Source organism: Miscanthus floridulus, chromosome 10 (assembly GCF_019320115.1).
Source record: "Miscanthus floridulus cultivar M001 chromosome 10, ASM1932011v1, whole genome shotgun sequence".
NCBI lineage: Eukaryota > Viridiplantae > Streptophyta > Magnoliopsida > Poales > Poaceae > Miscanthus > Miscanthus floridulus.
Window position 1 is genome coordinate 9,917,249 of NC_089589.1, and position 8,900 is coordinate 9,926,148.

At 43.1% G+C, this 8,900-nt stretch overlaps 1 pseudogene; it reads left to right on the forward strand.

Annotated features, from left to right (window-relative positions):
• The first annotated feature begins 166 nt into the window (after positions 1-166).
• Positions 167-8,694, forward strand: LOC136487983 (alcohol-forming fatty acyl-CoA reductase-like; annotated as a pseudogene).
• The last annotated feature ends 206 nt before the right edge of the window (positions 8,695-8,900 follow it).

Below are 8,900 nucleotides of genomic sequence, written 5' to 3' on the forward strand. Positions count from 1 at the left end.
TTCGTGTGCGGTGACCGCGGGGAGAGGGTCATCAGGTACGGGCTACAGAAGGAGGACGAGAAGGAGTGGAAGGAGGTGGGCACGTATGTGAGCACGTACAAGCAGAAGCACATGTGCGATTGGCCAGCGAACAGCAGCGTCACCGGGATTCGTCTTTGACGGCCTCATGAAGGGATTGGAGCAAGGAAGAGGTACTTTTACAAGGTACCGTGAATTATCCCCTGCTGGAACATCATTCTCTTCCCTCAACCAACCGCGGAAAGGAAAAAACGCCGCAACTTCCGCCGCCTCCTGGTTCCCGGCGACGGCAACCTCTCCAGCTCCGGCGGCCTACTTCGGCGACGGACGCGGAATGGCGTGGCAACCGGTGGCAGGCACTCGCGAGCAGGCACCCGCCGGTGCTTTGACCAAGCCGAAGGCGGCGACGACGAAGCTTGCAACTCGGGGGCGGGCAAAGCGGGTCAAGGCGTCGCCCAAGCCTAAGCCCGAGATGGATTACTTCCTCGAGAAACGAGAAAAGGAATCTGGTGAGTTGGTTTTCTAGGATGACCTGGCTCGGGTTAGGTTTTGGTATTCCCAATCGAGTAGTCGTTTGGTCCTAATCTGATTAGCCCGCAAGCGGCGATTGTTGCTCTAGCGGCAAGATTTGCCTTGTCGTGCTTTGATTGGTGGAAAAAACTGGCGATGATGGCTCCATTCTGCCGCGAGTAATCTGGACTGGACTGGACAGGCAAGTATCACCGCCCCGTCCAAGTTCTAATCTGGTGTGTGATAATCAGATATATGCATGCTTTGACAATTGTGTCGATTAATTATTGGTTTTGTTAAATAGAGCATAGAGTGATGCCAGTCTGCCACTCAATGGATCAGCAGCTGATCGCTTGCTATAGTTATGGTGATTGGTAATGCCAGGTCCCATGCGTAGTATGTCTGTGCCATCATAGTTTTTTCTTTTCATGTGTCCTACGAAATGCGTCTCTGGCCAGGCGAGTAGTTGCATCATCTCTTGTAATTTGATAAATTTCTACACTCTATTTGCATCCTTTCCTATTATTTAGTTACTAATTGCAAGATTGAAATTATTTTGTTTGACACTTCAACATAGATTTTCCTTAGTCTGTTGATTTTCTTTGTTGTTTGCAGTTGCTAATATCTTGACTATTAAGCAAGTAGTTGCATCATCTCTTGTAATTTGATAAATTTCTACACTCTATTTGCGTCCTTTCTTTTGATGGAAGGGGTCTCTATTCTGTACATATGCATAGGTCCAGATGTCGATTCCTAGAACAATATATATAGTAGACATTTTTAACTGGTTGTCCCTCAGGGGTGGACGCCGCGTGACATCGTCGGCAAGTCCGTCTGGGCAATCCTCACCTCGTCGTCGTCATCTTTACTTGGTTTCAATTCAAGGTGTCATCTTTGCTTTAGTCCCTCTGCTGTTCAGTCATGATTGAAGTTCCTTCGTTTGTCTAATCTCTTGCGTGCCTTCATCTTCTGTTGGGATCTTTGTGCTGTCCTTGTCTCTATTCCGAAACATCAGTTCTTGGAGCATGGCCATATATATAGGGGATTTTGAGGGCACAACCATGTTGGGTGAATCAAGTAATGTGAGTGTCTTATAATCCCTTCAAGTACTTATTAGCCCTCTAATTATTTTGACACTGCTTTGGAGAAAGGGTTTGTTTTTTATCATATCGATGCAGCCAAACAATGCAACCAAAAAGGAGGGAATGACAGTGGAATTTTCTGCAAGTAAATGACTGATGATGGCTTCTGAATTGACTGCAACTATATGGTGTGTAGTTAGGCATACCTGCAAAAGTGACTGAAAATTCACTCTTCTTGTTCGTGAGGGTCTTCTGATCTTTTGATTGATTGAGGAAGCGGGCTGCGAGAAAGTGGAAGGCGGGAGCGGGCCTACGGAGGGAACTGGGCTAGCGGGCCAAAAAGAGAGGGAGGGGAAAAGTTTTCCTTTTTTTCTTTTTATTTTCTGGAATCTATTTTCAAATCCATTTCAAAAGCAATTTTGAATCCGTTTGAATTTGGATCAAAACCACTCAGTACAAATGCATCATAGTGTATGCAAAACAATGTTGCTACATCCTATGATGAATTTTAATTTAATAAAAAATATTATTTTCCTATGTTTTTGTGAGTACAAAATAAATAATTAAATTATTTTCGCTCTATTTCAAAATATGCAAATTTTCGGGTGTTACAATGAAGCTTGTATTAGTATTGTCAGTTGCTATTGTTGCAGTTGAGAGGATTTTCTTAGGCATGGAGATTGTGAAAAGAAATTTACGCAACCACATCAACGATCAATTTATGAGCAATTATTGCCTTATGTATTATCTGGAGAAGGAAGAAATGATGAAAGTCACGAATGAGACCGTGATTAGCCGCTTCATGAAAATGTAAGAGCACAGATTTGATGGTGACATTAAATTAAAGGTGTATTTATTTTAAATTTGATTTTTTTTTGTTGGAAAATTGAAACTAATCATGTCATTTGTTTGCTTTTTTAGGCCATCGAATTGTGAGGATGATCAAGATGTGAAATCAATTGATGTATTTTGTCTATGGTAACATTTTTCGACCATCCTAATAGTATTTATTTTGTAATTTTTTTGTCGCTTCTTTATAGTCGCACTACCCTCTATTACACTATAGCTTCACCACTGAATATGAGTGGTGCAATGCTAATAAAATTTTACAACTCCAAACTAAGAGCAACTCCCGCAGACTAACTGAACACACTATATATACTAAATTTGGATAGTGGAGAACAAAAACACAATCCAGCTGGCTACATATTAGACTATCCAAATTTGTTGGTCGAACAAAATCCTCTTCCCACTATCTACTTCTGTTGGGCCAATAGATGGCTACCTATTTTTTTCCCTTCGGTCTCTTTCCTCCACTACTACAGAAATCCGGCGAGCAAAAACAATTAATGAAGGCGGACATTGTCCATGCCCGCCTCGGTTAATCGATTAACAGAGGCGGGAGCGCCCGCCTCCGTTAATCGATTTAAAAAATAAAAAGGCATAGCTAGCCCAATCGAGCTCGCCGCCGCGCTCCGCATCCGCGCCGCCGCTAGCCCGCCACCGCGTGCGTTTTCGCCGCTATGGGCCAGATCTGTAGCTCCGATGACCGGATCCGGGCACCATCGCCGTTGCACGCCGGATCCAAGCCCTACAGCCACATCCTTCGCAAATCCTAGCGCCATTGACACTACTTGCTCGCTACCGCTGGATCCACCGCCGGTGGGGCTTGAGCAGCACCCGCTGCAGCTGGCCGGACCGTCGTTCGTCCTAGGAGAAAGAGAGTGAGTGAGAGGAGCTAGGAGAGATGGAGAAAGAGAGGACCGCCGTTACCTGGAAGAGATGCTTGCTCGTTGGATCTCGACCGCCGTCGCCCGCAAGCCGCCAGATCCGCACGCGGTGTGGCCGCCACGAGCGCCGCCAGGGCATGTGGTGGCCGCCATGAGCGCCGCCGCCGCTAGTGCGGACCACCCCGCACGCTGCCGCCGCGGATGGTGGAGGCCTCCGCACCGCCGCCACTTGCTGCTGAGGGTGAGGGAGAGAGAGAGAGAGGAGGGCGAGTGAGGGAGACAGAGAGGAGGAGGGCGAGTAAGGAAGTGGGCGTCGGATGCAGCGTCAGGTGCGGAGGTGGCGTCGGGTGCGGCTGGAGGCAGGGAGAGGGTGGGAGTTGGATTGGAGTGGGGAGAGGAATGAAGAAAACCCTAAGTTTGCTCTTATATATGAGCTTAGTATGGGCTATGCCTGGGCTCCAAAGTGGGCCAATATTTTCGGAGGTGGGCCTTATAGTGTGCCCGCCTCCGAAAATAGGATTTTTGGAGGTGGTTGTCTTAAGATGCTCATCTCCGTAAATAGATTTTTGCGAGGCGGGCAAATGTGACCGTGCCTGCCTCCGTTAATGTTTGATCACCGCATCCTAAAATCATTTGTGTAGTAGTGCTCCCCACACGCTCGGAACCGCCCGCCACCACAACCCGCAGGCCTTCTTCCCCGCATGCATCGGCGCCTCCTCCTTCGCCGAACCTTCCCCAACGAACATTGGCCCGCACGGTGCCTTGCCCCGGTGGCGTGGCCTGCCCCAGCGGTCGGCGCTGCCATTCCTGACGCGGCCTTCCCCGGTGGCGCAACCTCCCTCATGCGGGCTTCCCCGTTGGCACGGCTCCTCTGGTGCGGGCGCACGACCATCCCCCGCATGGGAGGCGGTGGCCATATCAGGCGCGGCCACGCCTCCTAGCACAAGCGCACAGCAGCCGTCCCTAGCGTGGGCCTGGTGGGCTCCCACAGCGCGGGCACGCGTGCAAGGTGGCCATCTCCTCCTCGCCGCCGTAGAGAACAAGAGAGAGGATGATATCATGGCCCCACATGTCATTCACTACTAGAATGCATTTAGGTGTCTATTTTAGATAGTGTTGTTGGGGTTTCAGGTAGAAAATAAGTACATGTCTCTAAATAAATAGATTCCTAAAGTTGTCTTAAGTCAAACTTTTTAAACTTTGACTGAATTTCTAGAAAAAAAATGTTAAGATTTATGGTATGAAATTAGTATCATTAGATTTACCAAATAATTTTTTTCATAAGGTGTTCGTTTTACTTCATAGATGTTGTTATTTTTTCTATAAAGTTAGTCAAACTTAAAAAAAAGTTTGACCGGCACAGATTCTAGGAATTGATTTATTTGGGACCGGGAGTAGTATAAAAATAGGTGGCTATCCAAATAGACATTTAGGTAGTTTGTTTTTGGTAATAATACTGTTGAAGATGCTTGAGTAGTTAGGACACGGTGGACAAAAAAATAGAGATGGAAATTTTAGGTCTCCAATATGAGTAGATAATGTTCATGCGTTGCAACAAGAAAAGAAATAATGTCACGACAATGAAAATACAACATGTATTGTACTGTTACTCAGAAAAGACATTTCGAGCGTGATGTTCAAAACGTCACTGTTACTCATGATCTGAGGACTTGTTTGGCCGGGCTCCCAGAGGCTTCGGCTCCCACACTGTTCACGCTGTAGCGTGTCAGAACCGGAGCCGGAGGAACCAGGAAGTAGAGCTTCACTGGCTCCGTGAACAGTAACCGCGCTACAGTGAGAGGAAAAAGGTGGAGAGTGAAAAAAGCTCCGCTGCTACAGTGGTGCTACAGTGGCTCCGTGACAGGAAGGGAGATCTTTCAAATTTTGAAAGAAAAGCATGGCAATGAGTTTGAAGGTTTCATCAAGGAAAAATATGCCCTTTGCCAGGAGACGTCATGTATGAGAACTTGGGCCTAGCCCCTGCCAAACTGAGAGAAGTATGTAAAGAAATAGACATCATTGTCAATGGAGCTGCCACTACAAATTTCTACGAAAGGTCAGAGCCTATTTCTGTTAACAAATTGTTTCAGATGGCATATCGTGGAAGTATTTGGTTAATTATTTGGCGAAACTACAGGTATGATGTGGCTTTCGACACAAATGTCATGGGAGCCAAGCACATATGCGAGTTTGCAAAGAGGTGCAGTAAACTCAAGATGCTGCTACATGTTTCAACAGGTAGGAAGCAACAATCTTGTGTTCCTGTGTGGCCAAATCTGGACCGTCCATTTTGCTCAATCAAGGGGTACTCCCTCCATCCCACAAATAAATTCGTTTTGGACATGATTTAGTATGCCAAGGAGTGATTAATTAGAGTCTATTTTTTCCTGTTTACCCCCGTTAAACAGACCGTTAGGCTTTGCTGCGAGCACTGCGTTCTTTTTTGTGAATTTGTGGGTTTTTTTTTTTTTTTTGCTGCGAGCACTGCGTTCTTTTTTGTGATTTTGTGTGTGTGTGTGTGTGTGTTTTTTTGCTGTTTTCCATGCATGGACGCGTACAAAGGCTTGCATGCAGCGCTTTTGTGATTTTGTGTGTTTTTTTTATTTTGCTGTTTTGCATGCATGGACGCGTACAAAGGCTTGCATGCAGCGCTTTTTGTGATTTTGTGTGTGTGTGTGTGCGCTTTGCTGTTTTGCATGCATGCACGCGTACAAAGTCTTGCATGCAGCGCACCCAGTCCCAGCGACGTGTTGGCGCGTACACGTAGCCTCGCCCGCGTCTATTTACGTGTTGGCGCGTCCCAGCGAGCGACGATTGGGAGTAAAATACACAAGCGGCCTCTAAACTTGGCAGACGTATCATCTATGTCTCCACACTTCTAAAATGCATATATAGGTCTTTAAACTTGGCAGAGTATGTCATCTAAGTCCCTAAACTTGATAGGGGTGTCATCTAGGTCCTCAAACTCCCAAAATACACATCTAGATCATTTAACTTGGCAGAGTGTGTCATCTATGTCCCTAAACTTAGCAGAGTATGTCATCTAGGTCCCTAAACATTCTTATTCCAAAAAAATTTCAATACCGACATTATCCATATTCGCAAATAACAAAGTGCCCTGTAAAATCATCTAAAACTTGTATTTATGACTAATTAGTAATATAAATAATATCAACTTTAATATAATAGAAAATATTCCTCATTTAAACTATTTAAAACTTATCTCTATGACTAGTAATATTATTATTAATAATATATAAAGGTTAGTTTTAATATGGCTAATCATATTAATGTTATGCACTTTAATTATTTATATATTGGTGATATATTTTAACTCTCATATTAAAGTATATATAAAAACTAACCTTTAAAGTACATATTGGTAATTATTTTAAAGTATATATTTATATATTGGTAATTATTTTAAAGTATATATTTTAAAATACCGGGCCGAGAAATTCTTGTTGACGTGGCCCAATGGATGGCCCGAGCTTGGCCCTCATTTCGTCTTATAGAGCTAGGCTCGGTTTCTGTTTAAAATTTAGTTCATTTATTTTATTATCTTTTTTTGTTTTCAAATTTATTTTTCTTTTTTACTTTGTTTATTTTTTCCTATTATTTGTTTAATAAACTATTTTTCTTCTTTTTGTTTAGTTTCTTTATTATTTATCTTTATCACTATTTTATTTAAAATTTAGTTTCCACTTTATTTCCCTTTGTCTCTTTATAACTTCTATTTCAAATTTTAATGGCTTTTTAAACTAACCTATTAAAGTATATATTTTAAAGTATATAATTATTTATGAATTTTATGTACTTTAAAGGTTAGTTTTTATATATACTTTAATTTGAGAGTTAAAATATATCACCAATATATAAATAATTAAAGTACATAAAATTAATATGACTAGCCATATTAAAACTAACCTTTATATATCATTAATAATAATATTACTAGTCACAGAGATAAGTTTAAACAGTTTAAATGAGGAATATTTACATTTTTTTGGAATACAAATGTGTAGGGACCTAGATGACACACTCTGCTAAGTTTAGGGACCTAGATGACACACTCTGCCAAGTTAAATGATCTAGATGTGTATTTTGGGAGTTTTGGGACCTAGATGGCACCCCTGCCAAGTTCAGGGACCTAGATGACACACTCTGCCAAATTCAAGGACCTAGATGGGCATTTTGAGAGTTTGTGGACCGAGATGATACCTCCTGCCAAGTTTAGGGGCCACTGGTGCATTTTACTCGACGTTTGGGATACTGCATCTTCCTGTCTGGCGCGAGCGGCTGCGGCGTTAATGTCACGTTAATGACTGCGCTCGAAACGAAGAGACCACAGGGGCAAACTCATCTAATCTGATGCTTGTCCACCTAAAACGAGCTGTTTTGTGAAAACTCTCCATCACGCTAGAACGAACTTATTTTAGGGATGGAGGGAGTATAATGTAAGTACAACCAATGCAAAAGGATTCTTAGCAATCTGAATGTATAAAATGATAACATTTTCATGAGCAGCTTATGTAGCCTGTGAACAAGAAGGGATAGTGCTAGAGAAGCCATTCCATTTGGGTGAAACCCTGAGGCAAGGCACACACCTGGACATCGAATCTGAACTAAATCTGATAAAAGAGACCAGGAGATAGAGAACCGAAAGCCAACCCTTCTTCGGAAAAGGCTGAGAGAAGAACCATGAAGGAGCTTGGCCTCAAGAGGTCAGTGAGAACTAACTCATTACTACAGTACACAAGTACATTTGTCCTGTTTATGCATCTTAATTTGCTGCTACCTACTAATACTGTCCAAATAATCACAAGCACATGACATGTCTCTGTCAATGAATTGAAGGGCAAGGGAGTTTGGGTGGCCAAACACCTATGTGTTCACCAAAGCAATGGGGGAGATGCGGCTGGGGCACCTTCGAGGAGATCTCCCAGTCGTCGTCATCCGGCCTAGCATCATAACCAGCATCCTGAACGAGCCGTTGCCTGGATGGATGGAAGGGATCAGGTACGTACGTGAACCAAAAAGACAGCAAATTCACCAGTTGCAGACATCCCAATAGCTCTCTATCGGCAGTATGCAGTATGCACAGTTGCATAGTGAAAATGGTTTCCTTTTGCAGGACAATTGACTCGTTCATCGTCGGCTACGCCAAGCAGGCTTTGTCAATCTTAGTTGATCTTGAATTGATAATGGACGTTGTGAGTTTCCAAACACAGTTCAACTTTAGAGAAGGCTTTTTTTTTTGCTATGACACCGGCATGATTGATCCATTTATTTAGGCTCTTTTTGGATCACATGGTTTAAAGTTTAGTGGGTGGCTAAACTTCATATCACTTTAGCTCTTGAGGCTCCAAACAGAAGGTCTAAAGCGATGTTAAAAGTTTAGCCAACCTCACAAAAACTTTAGACCACATAAGTGAGGTATAGTGGTCTAAAGTTTTGGTTCCAACTAAAATTTAGACCATGGGATTCAAATAGACCCTTAAGTGGTTATGATCACGTATTACCTTCTTAAAGATAATAGATGAAATATAATATATATTTA